The sequence below is a fragment of the Phacochoerus africanus genome, chromosome 13 (assembly GCF_016906955.1).
Source record: "Phacochoerus africanus isolate WHEZ1 chromosome 13, ROS_Pafr_v1, whole genome shotgun sequence".
Lineage (NCBI taxonomy): Eukaryota > Metazoa > Chordata > Mammalia > Artiodactyla > Suidae > Phacochoerus > Phacochoerus africanus.
The window spans coordinates 8,337,067-8,350,313 of record NC_062556.1 but is presented as its reverse complement, the minus strand read 5'-3'; the positions used below and the strand labels follow the sequence as shown (position 1 = coordinate 8,350,313).

General features: G+C 47.6%; 1 protein-coding gene across 1 annotated transcript in view; it reads right to left on the bottom strand.

The window, feature by feature from the left end:
• FRY (FRY microtubule binding protein) overlaps positions 1 to 12,803 on the bottom strand; it is a 425,213-nt gene extending 412,410 nt beyond the window's left edge. Inside the window, exon 1 of the mRNA XM_047755896.1 lies at positions 12,667 to 12,803. The gene's annotated coding sequence lies outside the window, so the exon portion shown is untranslated. The remainder of the gene's footprint in view (positions 1 to 12,666) is intronic.
• Positions 12,804 to 13,247: the final 444 nt, after the last annotated feature.

Sequence of the window (13,247 nt, the reverse complement as noted above, 5' to 3'; positions counted from 1 at the left end):
TTTTAAACATATTAACATTAATTTATTTTAAATGCACTAAAATGTCTTTAAAATGTATTCATGAGGTGTCATATACGCATGGTGTGGGACCTGTGAGTATAAAAAAGTAACTTCACAATTGATTTCTAAAAACTTCTAAATGGATGCCCAGGATTTCTTTAAGGAAAGGGCAGGAGGAACATAATGAGAGGTATTTTAACAGCAGATGCAAACTATTGCATTTGGAGTGGAAAAGCAATGAGATGCTCCTGTATAGCACAGGGAATGATATCCAATCACTTGTGATGGAATAGGACTGAGGATAACGTGAGAAAAAGCATATACATATGTATAACTGGCTCACTTTGCTGTACAGCAGAAATTGGCAGAACATTGTAAATCAACTATAATGGAAAAAATAAACGTTATAAGAAAGAAAGAAAGAAAGAAAGAAAGAAAGAAAGAAAGAAAGAAAGAAAGAAAGAAAGAAAGAAAGAAAGAAAGAAAGAGAAAGAAAGAAAAATGGGAATTTATCTTTATAAGAATGTTTAAGGTCACTAACTACTTAAGACCTTATGGAACTCATAATATACCCTTTCTCTATAGTCGTTGATGCACGAGTACACTAGAGGTTGCCTACGGTTTTCTTCTTACTTGGGAAGATAACAGATCCAGGACTCGAGAGATAACAAATGGAGATGATAATTTCCCAGTTCTTGGCACCAGAGTGTTGAGTGGAAACTTTCCTCTTATTTTACTTTTTTTTTTTTTGCCATTTCTTGGGCCGCTCCCGAGGCATATGGAGGTTCCCAGGCTAGGGGTCTAATTGGAGCTGTAGCCGCCAGCCTACACCAGAGCCACAGCAACGCAGGATCTGAGCCTCGTCTGCCACCCACACCACAGCTCACGGCGACACCGGATCCTTAACTCACTGAGCAAGGCCAGGGATCGAACCTGCAATCTCATGGTTCCTAGTCAGATTCATTAACCACTGTACCATGACGGGAACTCCTCTCTTATTTTACTTTTGATGATTTAATTCTACTGATTTGGTGAGGGGGTGGAGGTACCTGCAAGGCATTGTGCTGCTCTGCCCACCTCCCTTTTAAAGCTTCCTCTTCCAATTCTGCAGCTTCCCATGCATCCAGTCACTCTATGGAAGGAAGAAAAGATGGGTCCTGGTGGAGAGGAGAGGGTTCGAGACTGGACTTCAGGGAGGTCAGGAAAGAAGCTCATGCAGCTGTGTCATGGTGAACAACCAGGACAGAGCAGATGCCCGGGGAATGGGCGTGATGGGCTCGATCTGAGAGTCACAAATACCTGGACTTTGACGAGACTGTTGCACTACAGTCATTTCCCACAACAACCACCACAATAACAACAGGCAACGGCTCTGCATCTAGGGTCCTAGATATTTTATACACACTCTCTTGCAAACTCACAACAAACTTGCCCATAAGAATGAATGGCCCCACTTTACAGACAAGGAAGCTAAGTCTGAGGGACATTAAACGCCCTCCCTGAGAGTATGATGTAGGTGCTTAAATGCGTCATTCTGGGCTCAGACACTCCAGCTTCTTCTCTCGGCTTCTCCACTTGCCATCAGGGTGACACAAGGCAAAAAATCTAACCTCTTTGTTGTTCAGTTTGCTAGTGTATAAATTAGAGATATTAACAGGGTCTCTGCCCCAGGGGCTGGGTGGGGGTTAAATGATGCAAGGAGAGGACATGAAGAGTTTAGCTTGGTACCAGCTGCACAGCACTTACTCCTGACAAGGGGATGGCAAGCCCAGCTCAGTCCTAGTCAAAGCTCTTGCCATCCCCAAAACATATCCGATACAACGCAGCCCCTGCTCAAGGGACCTCCCAACCTCCACTCGGATCCTTCTGATGGTCCAGAAGGTTATTCTGCAGCGGCATGCAATACTCACAGAGTTTCCACCTCTACCTCCCGTGGAAACTAGAAAAACATCGTTTAAGTGAGCATTTTAGGACTGAGACCAGATCTCAAAACCTGAACAACTGGTTCTAATAATAATAAATGTGTGTGTGGTGGTGGTGGTTTGTTTTTTGTTTGGGGTTGGTTTGTTTGTTTACCTACCCCAGTGGTATGCAGAAGTTCCTGAGCCAGGAATCGAACTTGCACCACAGCAGTGACCAGAGCCACAGCAGTGACAACCCTGGAGCCTTATCCCATTGAGCCACCAGGGAACTCCTGATAAGTGTGCTTTTAAGAGATACAGCTAAGCTAGAGATACTGTGTAATGTGCCACCAGCAGCTCTAAGTGTCTACAGCATAGTCTCTCATTGAATTGCTTTCTGCTGTCTGGAAAAAAACAAGTATGAGAAGCAAATTCTGACATGTAATTCTGTCTTAAGTGATTTCTGAATAAAAACCCCTACAATTTGCCTTCTCTAGTGGTGCTTCAAGGATTGTTATTGTTATTTACGTTTTACTAGTGCAACAAATGAGAAAGCCATCGGTGGATATACATTTCCAACTTTCCAAACAACTTTTGATCTTTGTCAAAGCACAAACTACACCTTTAAGTGGCAGTGATTAATGTGTATGTTTCGTGCTCTGGGCCTATCAAATGATGATCTAACTGTTGTATTTCTTTTTTTTTTTTTCTACTGAGTACAGTTGATTTACAACATGGTATTCATTTTTGCTATACAGCAAAGTGATTCATATACATACATATGTGTGTGTGTGTATATATACATATATTTCTTTTCTATTATGGCTTATCACAGGATAGACCTTGCTGTTATCCATTCTATATAATAGCTTGCATCTGCTAACCCCAAACTCCCACTTCGCTCCCTCCTCCACTCTATCCCGGCCCCACTCCACCCCCCTCCCCCTCCATCCCTCTCCCCCCCCCCCCCCCCCCCCCCCCCCCCCCCCCACTCCATCCCCCTTGGCCACCACAGGTCTGTTCTCTATGTCTTAACAGTTGAATTTCAATATCCAAAACGGCTGCTCATCACCCTTGACCTCCTGGAATACGTAAATGATGCAATACTTCATACTGATATCAACTCCTTATACATTTTAGGTAAGTTGTCATTAGCCATGTTCTTTCTCAATCTGCCATTGTGTCTTTTAGAGTTGTTTTATTATATTTTGTTATTTAAGTGATTTTCAGTTTTCTATATTCCAATGCATCTGTCTTTTGTAAGATGACATGAATATTCAGAAAAATCTTCACTGCCTTCAAACTTGGAAGAAATACATCGCTTTGCTGGTTTTCTCTCCCTCCCTCCTTCCCTTCCCTCCTCTCTTTCTCTATTTTTTTAAGGCAGTTTTAGGTTCACAGCAATATTGAGGGGAAAGCAAAGAGAGGTCTCATATGCCCTCTGTCGACCACAGGTGAACAGCCTCCCCCAAGATCCACATCCCCCAACAGGTGGTACATTTGTTACAATGGATGGACCTGCACTGATACATGGTAACCACCCGAAACCCATCATTTACATCTGGGTTCACTCGCACTGTCATCATACATTCTGTGGGTCTGGACAAAAGTATGACTTGTCTCCATCATTACAGCATTTTTTTCTCCAATATGTAACACTAAGTCTTATTGGAAATTTTTTGCAATATTTGTTTATGACCAAGATATCAGTTACTCTTTTTCTTACTGTTTTCTCTTCAAGCTGTTATTCCACTGTTCTAGCAAGCTTCATTAGGTGATTGATCCTTCCTTCAAAAGCTGTATTGCTGTTCTGTACATGTTAAATTAAGGTCACTAAAAAATCTAAATCAAAATCTATAATTCTGATACTATTATTTTTAATCTGCCTAGCTTTCAGTCCAACATCATAGAATTTTAACAATGCTCATTTGTAATAGATTTTTTAATTTGTTAAGGCAAGTTTATCTATTTGTTAAAATTTCAGTTTGCTTTGTTTTGTTTCTGGCCTCACCCACTCACAGCATGCGGAAGTTCCCAGGCCAGGGATCAAACTCGAGTCATGGCAGTGACAAACCTTAACCACTGGGCCACCAGAGAACTCCCTAAAATTTCAATCTTGATGTTCTTGATCCCCTATTCTAGATGATTCCACTATCAAATTACCAAGTATTTTGTGAGGACTTTTATTCGTAAGCAATAAGAATCTTTGAGCCGAAGAAGGATGGGAATTTCTGTGTCAACCAGTCAAACCCTATTTTACAATTCAACAAATAGTTACTAAGCAGGCATTTCCTAGGCTCCAGGGCTGAGGAGATAAGCAAGGGTATGGCTCCTACCACTCCACTCCCCAAAGAGAACAATCCTAATTCATGAAGGTTCAAGTTAGAACAGAATGCAAAGACCTGGATCAGCTCCCAGGAGGCTGACCCCTCTCCCCGAACCCTCCCACATGGGGTCTCCCTTATAACCTCAACGCAAAGAAAGAGCTCCAGGAAGCCAAAGACACGCATATCACTGATGTTGAGAAATCCGTGAAAGCAAGAGGCAGGTTGATGTGACTGGATAGTTGAAATCCATCCAACTGAATATTCCATTTTGCCATGGGCCTGATTCCTGCAGGGGATCAGAGGTTAAAAGGCCAGAAAAGCCTGTATGGGAGGTGAAGAGACAGTGCCTCGCTGGTGGGGCTAAATCCAGAGCCCGTCCTGGCCCACATCAAATCTAGGTCAGCAACATAAGCCAGGCAGAGGTACTTTCGCCGGCCAGTTCAGGCTACCATGGCTACTTTAATTAAAGAGTTATGACGTCAGCGTGGAAACACAAAAGGGGAGCAGCTGTGTTCCAGTGAAAACATTTCTGCAGTTTCCATCAACACAGATAAGCTCCTACACAATCTCGAAAGGGATGTGTGCAGAGTCACAGACCCGAAGGAACTGTATGCAGAGGGCAGCCTCAGAGGTCGCACTGGGAAGGACCTACCCTTCTTAGATGATTCCACTGATCTGCTCATGTTTTCTTTTCTTTTCTTTTTTTTGCCTTTTGTCTTTTGTTGTTGTTGTTGTTGTTGTTGTTGTTGTTGTTGTTGCTATTTCTTGGGCCGCTCCCGCGGCATATGGAGGTTTCCAGGCTAGGGGTCGAATCGGAGCTGTAGCCACCGGCCTACGCCAGAGCCACAGCAACGCGGGATCCGAGCCGCGTCTGCAACCTACACCACAGCTCACGGCAACGCCGGATCGTTAACCCACTGAGCAAGGGCAGGGACCGAACCCGCAACCTCATGGTTCCTAGTCGGATTCGTTAACCACTGCGCCATGACGGGAACTCCATGTTTTCTTTTTTCTATTTTTTTTTTTTGTCTTTTTGCCATTTCTTGGGCTGCTCCCGTGGCACCTGGAGGCTCCCAGGCCAGGGGTCCAACCGGAGCTGCAGCTGCCAGCCTACGCCAGAGCCACAACAATGTGAGATCCGAGCTGCGTCTGCGACCCACACCACAGCTCACGGCAACGCCAGATCATCAACCCACCGAGCAAGGCCAGGGATCGAACCCGCAACCCCATGGTTCCCAGCCGGACTCGTTAACCACTGCGCCACGACGGGAACTCCTCATGTTTTCTTTATGATCATTTTGTAACGTGCATGGTCAGGATTCTAAGGAAAGTCATAGGACTTTGAAGACATTCTGACCATTAACCAACCAAATGAAGGAAAGTCCCATGGCCGACTGGAGGGACAGCGCCTTGACTTCACTGAGCTGTGAGTCGGAACACAGCCACCCTCAAGCACTGCCATCTGTCACTGAGATGAAAGCCTGGAGTCCAAGCTCAGGTCCATCTCAACTCATCGCCACCTTCTATCAGCGTCCTCAAAGCAAACACTTGTTAAACAGGCACACTTTAAAGCATTAATGCATGTGTATTAACCATGCATTCTATGTCTAGACTTGTCACCACCCCATGGCCCGTTAATTGCCTTCAAATAACTCTCTCCCAGGACCACTCTTTATACATAGGTCAATCGTCTGTTCATCTGATCAATCCTGACTGTGCAGTTGAGAAGAAGAGTATGTTTCATGCTTTGTTGAGTGACTCACACTTAGAAGTCTACCCCCAAGCACACCATTCGCAACACACAATTCACAATTTTACTTTGAAAAACAACCTTTTACAAAGTTGCCTGTCACTTCCAGGCTTCCTGACTTTTTTTCCTCTTTTTTTTTGCTTTTTTCTTTTTGGCTGTGCCCACAGCAGGTGGAAGTTCCCAGGCCAGGGATCAAATCCAAGCCACTGCTGTGACCACACTGGGTCCTTAACCTGCTGCACCACCAGGGAACTTCCCATCTTTCTCATCTTTATTGATATTCCAAATCCACTGTAAGTAAGGAATTACCCCAAAGATATAATTACCTTATAGATTTTAAGATCTTAAAGCTGAAGATGTATTTGCTTAAGGGTTCATTTATGTTTTTGGAAATTAAGTGTTTTGCCTCCTCTTCATCCTGGGTGGTTCATCTTTCATCTCAGCAGCCTCCGCACAGGGCGCAGTTTCTCGCTTTTCTCTTTCTCTCAAGATGGACACTGCACACCTGACCTCGGTACCCAGAGGAGACTGACTGTGAGCACAGGCAGACCATCTGTCACCACGACTCAGATTTAATGAATGTTTGCTGGCTGGGTAGCAGGTGTCAGATCCCAAGCTGGGCATTTCTGCACATTTGGCTGCACCTGGGCCTGATTCAGTAGTTGGCCGTTTTAAAAATCCCTGTGTATTAACCATGCCTTTTATCTTCTGTATTCTGGGGTTTTGACATCTTGGGGCCTTGAGGACCCTGGAGGGACTGCCTCTCCCAGGATGAGCCAATTCCTAGAGATAAACAACCTGCCTTCCAGCGAGCCTTCTCGTGCAAACCCACCCGTCCAGAGCCCACACACCTAATCACCTCCTACTGGCTCTCACACTCCCCCCCCCTGCCAAGCCCCTGACTACCTGCTCTCATCCCCTCACAGGCAGGTACCTGCCAACAGCCCCTGTCCCAGAGCCTCTGAAATTCTTCAGACTAGCTAGTCCCCAACCTGCTTACCTTGCCCCTCTTGTCCCTCCCAGTGGGAACCACAATAAAGACTCTTGTCCACACTCCCCATCTCCCCCCGCTCTGTGCCCACAGCTTCCCCAGGCATCATATACAGAGGCTCCTGCTTCTAGGAGGCTGTCAGCATCATAAACTTCTTCCATCAGGACCGTCACTTCCACATGTGTCTGTCTAACCATAACTGATAAAAACAAATCCTGGGCACCACTAGAACACTCCACAGAACCACAGTGTTCTAAGATTATTCTGTTTTGGTTCATTTTCATTCTACCCTTCTTGCTCAGTAAAAACAAGTTTTAAGCCTTTTTTTTTTTTGTCAGGCCCATGTACACAATTCTTTCTTTCTTTCTTTTTTTTTTAGGGCTACACCCATGGCATGGAGGTTCCCAGGCTACAGGGCCAATCGGAGCTACAGATGCCATAGCCACAGCCACAGCCACACAAGATCCAAGCGGCATCTGTGATCTACACCACAGCTCATGGGAACACCAGATCCTTCACCCACTGAGAGAGGCCAGGGATCGAACCCACAACCTCATGGCTCCTAGTCAGATTCATTTCCATGGCACTATGACGGGAATTCCCGCAATGCCTAATAAAAGCAATCACATGCAAGTTATCCGAGTCTGAAACCAAAAAGATTTAATCCACCATGGTTTTTTCCATGTGAAAGAGCTTTCTCTGGCTTAGCTGCCAGGTCCTTTCCCAGCCCATCTCCCAGGCCAAGCAGCTACACCTGTGCGCGCGGGGAAAGGCAGGGGAGGCAATCACGAAGCCTCTGCCCATCGCACTTACCCTCTCCCTGAACAAGCTGCCTAGATTAATCCTAGAACCCACGAGTAACCTTGGTTTGTCACCTAGTGTTTTAAAGTCCCACATGTCCCTGGACTGGAATCCGGGTGCATCTTTGCAGGTCCAGCTACTATGTTCATAGGCTGGGGGGTTATCAGGGCAATGCTAGTCCACGTCCATCCTCAGGATGGCTTCAGAGCCTGCTGCTCCTTCTCAGCCACGCCTTCCGCTGGCATCTTCATCCACTCCCTGGCCCTGGCCTAGAAGTGCCCTTGGCTTGACCAGGGAGCAACAACAAGGAAGCAGAGGCGCTGGCAGGTGGGGGTCTGGCTTGCCCATCAAGGCTTCCTGCGGTCCTTTCCTCCCTCCCTCCTTCCCTCCTCTCTTCCTTTCTTTCTTCCTTCCTCCTTTTCTTTTCTTTTTTTTTCTCTCTTTTCTTTCTTTTGTCTTTTTCTTTGTCAAATGTCAAAATGTAAAGATGGCCCTTGGGGCTGGTTAAAAAGTGGGCTGTAAGGTGAGGCCTTTAAGTAGATACATATTTTCTTGGGGATGTCCATTCAGACAAGGTCACCAGCCCTGAGTGTCTGTTTCAGAGGAAACTACTGAAGGAAAAGATATTTACCTGTCGTCTGGCACATGTTACACCTACAAAGGACAAGTGCATGAAACTGAACTGAGCACAAAATGCAAGTAATTAATGCTTTTGGATCATATAAGAGAACCAAGATACTAGCTGTTATCAATTCCATCAGTGGTCAAACATCCATAAAAGCCACAGTGGAATTTATTCTACCGGAAACCAGTTTTGCAATGGCGTGAGACATGGTGGATTGGGCTTTGTAAATACCATGAAGGACTGAAAGCTGCTCTGTAGCCTTTGCTGCATGTGGCATTTCTGTCTGTGTCATGAGTCTAAGAATATGTTTTCTCACTACAGCAGGGCAGTAGTAAGCTGCCTGACGTGTCTTCTTATCTCCCAAGGGGGATATTCATTCACTCCTTCTATGGCTATTTATTGTGCAGCTTAACTATGTGTCAGTGACTCTTCTAAGTGGTTGACATATGCTAGAGAACAAGACAGAAAAAGTCCTTGCCCTCCTGGAGCTTGCGCCTAACAAAAAGAATGACCATATGAATGAATGAATAAGTGCAAGCAGGTAGGCAGTTTAGAGGTCATGAAACTGAACGGCACAAATAACACATTTCATTGACAAGTTGCATCCCCCCGTTTCCCCCCTCCCCCCCCCCCCCCGCATTTTAACATCTCTGAAACCATTGTTGGTCTCTTAAAACTGCTGGCAACCTGGCAGAAGTCACAACGCAATTGTCATTTCCCTGCATTTGCATAAACGTGGTCATCACTATTCATTTTGTTGTCGCTTCCACTAAGTTAGGGACGTTAGCGCAGCACGTGTTCTTTTTAATTGTCATTTTAAAAGATTACATTTCTAAAAGATTACACTATGGTCTGGCACTTAAAGATGTTACTGTGTATGCACCAAGGCAAAACGAACTTTTATGGGGGCATAAAAGTTATGTTACTAAAGGAAACATTTGTCTTTGTGTGGCATTTCTGTATTACCTTGCAAAGAAAATTCCAAATGGTACACCAGACGGAAGAAAAACACAGAAGATGAATCTTCTTCATATGGAACCCCCATTGCCTATCACACCATAAGCAATGCAACAGACGTTACCTACTGAAGGTACCCGCAGGAAAAAGTACCAAAACCCATGGCAGAGATGAAGGGAACTTGAAAACAATGAGAAGCTGGTGTGACATATTCATGCAGCGTCACAGAAGACGACTGTTGAAGTGGCATGTCATCACACAACTGGTGGTTTTTTTCCTCTTCCTGTATAACAAAAATAATGCTATGGCTTAAGAGCTCATGACATTTTAGATTTGATGAAATATGGGACTAAATGTGGACTGCTAGTTAATGAGAAGTCTTAAAAATAGAACAGAATGCAGAGTGGACGTCTGCTGATGCTGGACAGTTTTAGGTTAGTGAGGCATCTGCCTATAGCCAACTTCAGGAGAATGGTATGATATCAGCAATTTGCTATCATTCTGTAGATTCCTAGTCATTTAAAGATGTCAACTTCACTCTTTATCCCCCCAAATGTTTTTGGTACCTTTTCCATTCTGGTGCAAGAGTGACGGTGAGCAAACCTCATGTTCGACTTTCCCAACGTGAATTAGTGCTGCCTCCAGTGTTTGGCAGTGTAGAGATATTAGAGGGGAGGTGACAGCACTGTCTTCTAAACTCAAGCCTCACCACCGCTACAGGGGATGCAGTGGAATAATGAGATGGGAAAGCCCACTCGCAGTCCCAGAGCCTGCACATGGGACTTGGAGATGCTTTGCACTAGAGTAACATGAGAAAAACGCCAACTACAGCGATATGCTTCCAGGCAGCATATGGTCACAGCTCAAAAACGCATTTCTTTCTTTTTAGCCTTAGCACTGCAAATCATTTTGGAACCAGAGAGAGTCGAACACTATACCAAGGGAGAGAACACACACACACACACACACACACACACACACACTCGAGGGAAATAATAAAAACAGTGGCTGAAGTTTATAATAATAGACACATTTTTTAGGCACAGCTTCAGAACTTACTCTCACAACTGTGACACCAGTTTTCGACACCATTCAACCAAGTGACAACTGGCTCAATATAAAAGTGAGTAATCAGATCAGAAGTAGGCATGGGGCCGCATCCATCACCAAAACAGCCAGTAAAAGCGTTTCTATATGGTGACACACATCTTCTGCAGTGCTGACAGCAGGCTACCCCACATGCATGTGTTTCGCACTATGGAGAAGGTCTGCTTCCTGCTCGAGGGCCCCAAGTTAATTTGCCTTCTGCTCACTAGAGGCGAAACCAGGGATTCCCTGCGCTGACAGCACCATCCCAGAGACTCCATTTCCGTCTTTGGTTTTAAGTGGGCTGAGCTGGGTCAGGAATGCTCTGACAGTTGGTACAGGAGGAAGAGTGAGCCAGGGTGAACACTGCAGGGGATGTGCTGCTGCCAAGGGGGGTTGGGGTGGGGGTGTGCTTATATGTGTAAACTTAAAATAGAGACTGCTTCTTAAGTGCCAATGCAGGGAACGCTGGGTAACCTGTCTTCTGGAACTAAATAAGGCATCTGGAAGGGCAAGGAGTTTTACATGTCTGGAGATTTCCACCTGATTGCCATCCTGGGGGTTGGCAGGGTGCTGGAAGAGTCTGCAGAATCCCTTTGGTGAAGGAAACATCTGCTGAACACAGGCACACCATGGTGGGTTCCCAGAGGGAGAGACAGTCTATAAAGCGGTCTGATCTAGGAGGCCAGGAGACACAGTCCATGCTGCCATATGTGGATCTCCTCCGGTCCCATAATGTGGGCAGTTGCCTCTCACAAGGGACTGGGAGAACATAGGGTAGTGGACACAAGTGTTGGCAGGGAGTCAGACACATCCAGGTTCAAATCCCACCTCTATCATATGACACACAACCTTGGAAAAACTGCAAAACCCTTTAAACCCTAAAAGAGGGCAAGTAATAACAAACACCTCATCAGGGCGACTATAAGAATCAGAGTTAAAATGTACAGAAAACAGCTTGTAATATATCTGGCACATAGTAGGTGCTCAGTATGTTGTGTCACCACTGCTTAAGGAGGTTTCCTTGTCTTCACCAAGTGAATGTTCTTACAGAAGTGGTGTGACCTGCTGTGGGGCAAATGTTATGAGCCAGGACATGATGCTGACGTCCTTGGCTAAGGTTGTCTCCAGGGCCCAAAAGCTGGTATGAGGTAGTTGACTTGCGGTATGAACATTCTTGGGAAGAAACGAATAAAGTAACTCTGAGAATCCCCACGTGTGGTTAGAAAGGTATCAGGCTGATTAGAGTTAAAGAGAATTCAACCTATACTTGTTGAGAGCTACTCAAGGCCACATGAGAGCCACATCACTACCTCCACGCCGAGCTACGTCCCCACAGACGTGTTCCCACAGTTTTGTGCAAAACTCAATGCTAACTCTACTTCTCCGCATTAGAGGAAGTTTTGTAAAGCAAATAAGCCACCTCTTTGTTCTTCTGGAAGGTTGACGCTTTCTCCTATCTTCAAGTGGGTACGTGTGTCTGGTATTCTTTTTTTTTTCCCTGCCTCTCACCCCAAGTGCTGGACCATAACTTCTACACCTTTTCACGTGCTCCCCAGCACCAACCCAGCCCTTCCAGTTGGAAGCATGTGGTATTAAGACACTGTTCAAGATGTGACGGAAGTAATCAGGGCACCCTGGACACATTGTTTGGGGATCTTTAATTAGCAGGTAGGGCAGACTTAACTACCTGCAGCGAAAGCCACAGTATGGGGGCTCTGGACACCCTGACTCCGGCGAGCCCCCGCCCCAAGGAGGGGGATCCCACAGGGAATTTCCTCAGGGAAGAGCCCGCGTCAGGAATGCCGCTTGGGTCAGAAAGTGGCCTGGACTCCTACACGCCCACATTCAGGTCTCTGGCGTCCCCGGCAAGGGTGACCTGCCTCCCTCTAAAGGGGCGGGCCTCCGGGACCCCCGAGTCCGGCTCCTCGTGTCTCAGCGTCAAACTTTCTGCTGCAACAAAACCTCTTGCAAACCACATGGGGGCAGGAGGACAGAGGATGGCAAAGCCGCCAGCTGCTGCCGGGAGACAGCCCTCCTCCCCCAGCCCGCTTCCCTCAGCCGCCACCCTCTTCCTCGCAGGGAAAGCGGCCCAGACAGCGCAGCCCCGCCCAGCCCCACCCGCCCCGCGCACCAGCCCACCGCCCGACCGCCGGAGCCCAGAGCTTCACAAAGCCATTCCCGGGCGCTGCCGAGCCCGCGGCGAGGGGGCGGGCGGGGCTGGGTACCTTCAGGAAGAGGTCAGGACACCGGCGCCCGAGGAGACCTGCAGCATCGCCCGCACGTCGTCGCCGCCGCCGCCTCTGCCGCCGCAGGAGGCTACTCCCCTGCGCCGAGAGCCCGAGCGGGCGGTGACCCCGCGCCACCGCCTCTGCCGCCTGCGCCGCTCGCGCTCCCTGGGCTGCCCTGTGCGGCGCTCCCTCGCTGCTCCCGGGCTCCGCTGCCCGGCGACCGCCACTGTCAAGCGGCGCCCCGCCCCCTGCGCGCCGGGCCAGCCGCGGTCCCCGGGCCGCGCCGCCGCCCGGATTGGCTGCGGAGTTGCTGGGCCCGCCCCCAGAGCCGCGCCCCTCCCGCGCCGGTGGCGCGCGCGGCGGCGGGCTCCCTCCAGGGGCGCCGCGGAGGGTGGGGTCCCCGGCAGGGCGAGGCTTCCTGCGGGTACCGCGCGGGACTCCGCTCCCGGGCTCTGCAGTTTCTCCTCTGTTCGCCAGAAACGGATGACCGAAAAGAACAGAAAAAGAGAAAACATTTGCTCTAGGGTCCTTCACGGAAAGGCGTCGGCCGCCGCAATTCTGGGGTGAAATCTTAATGA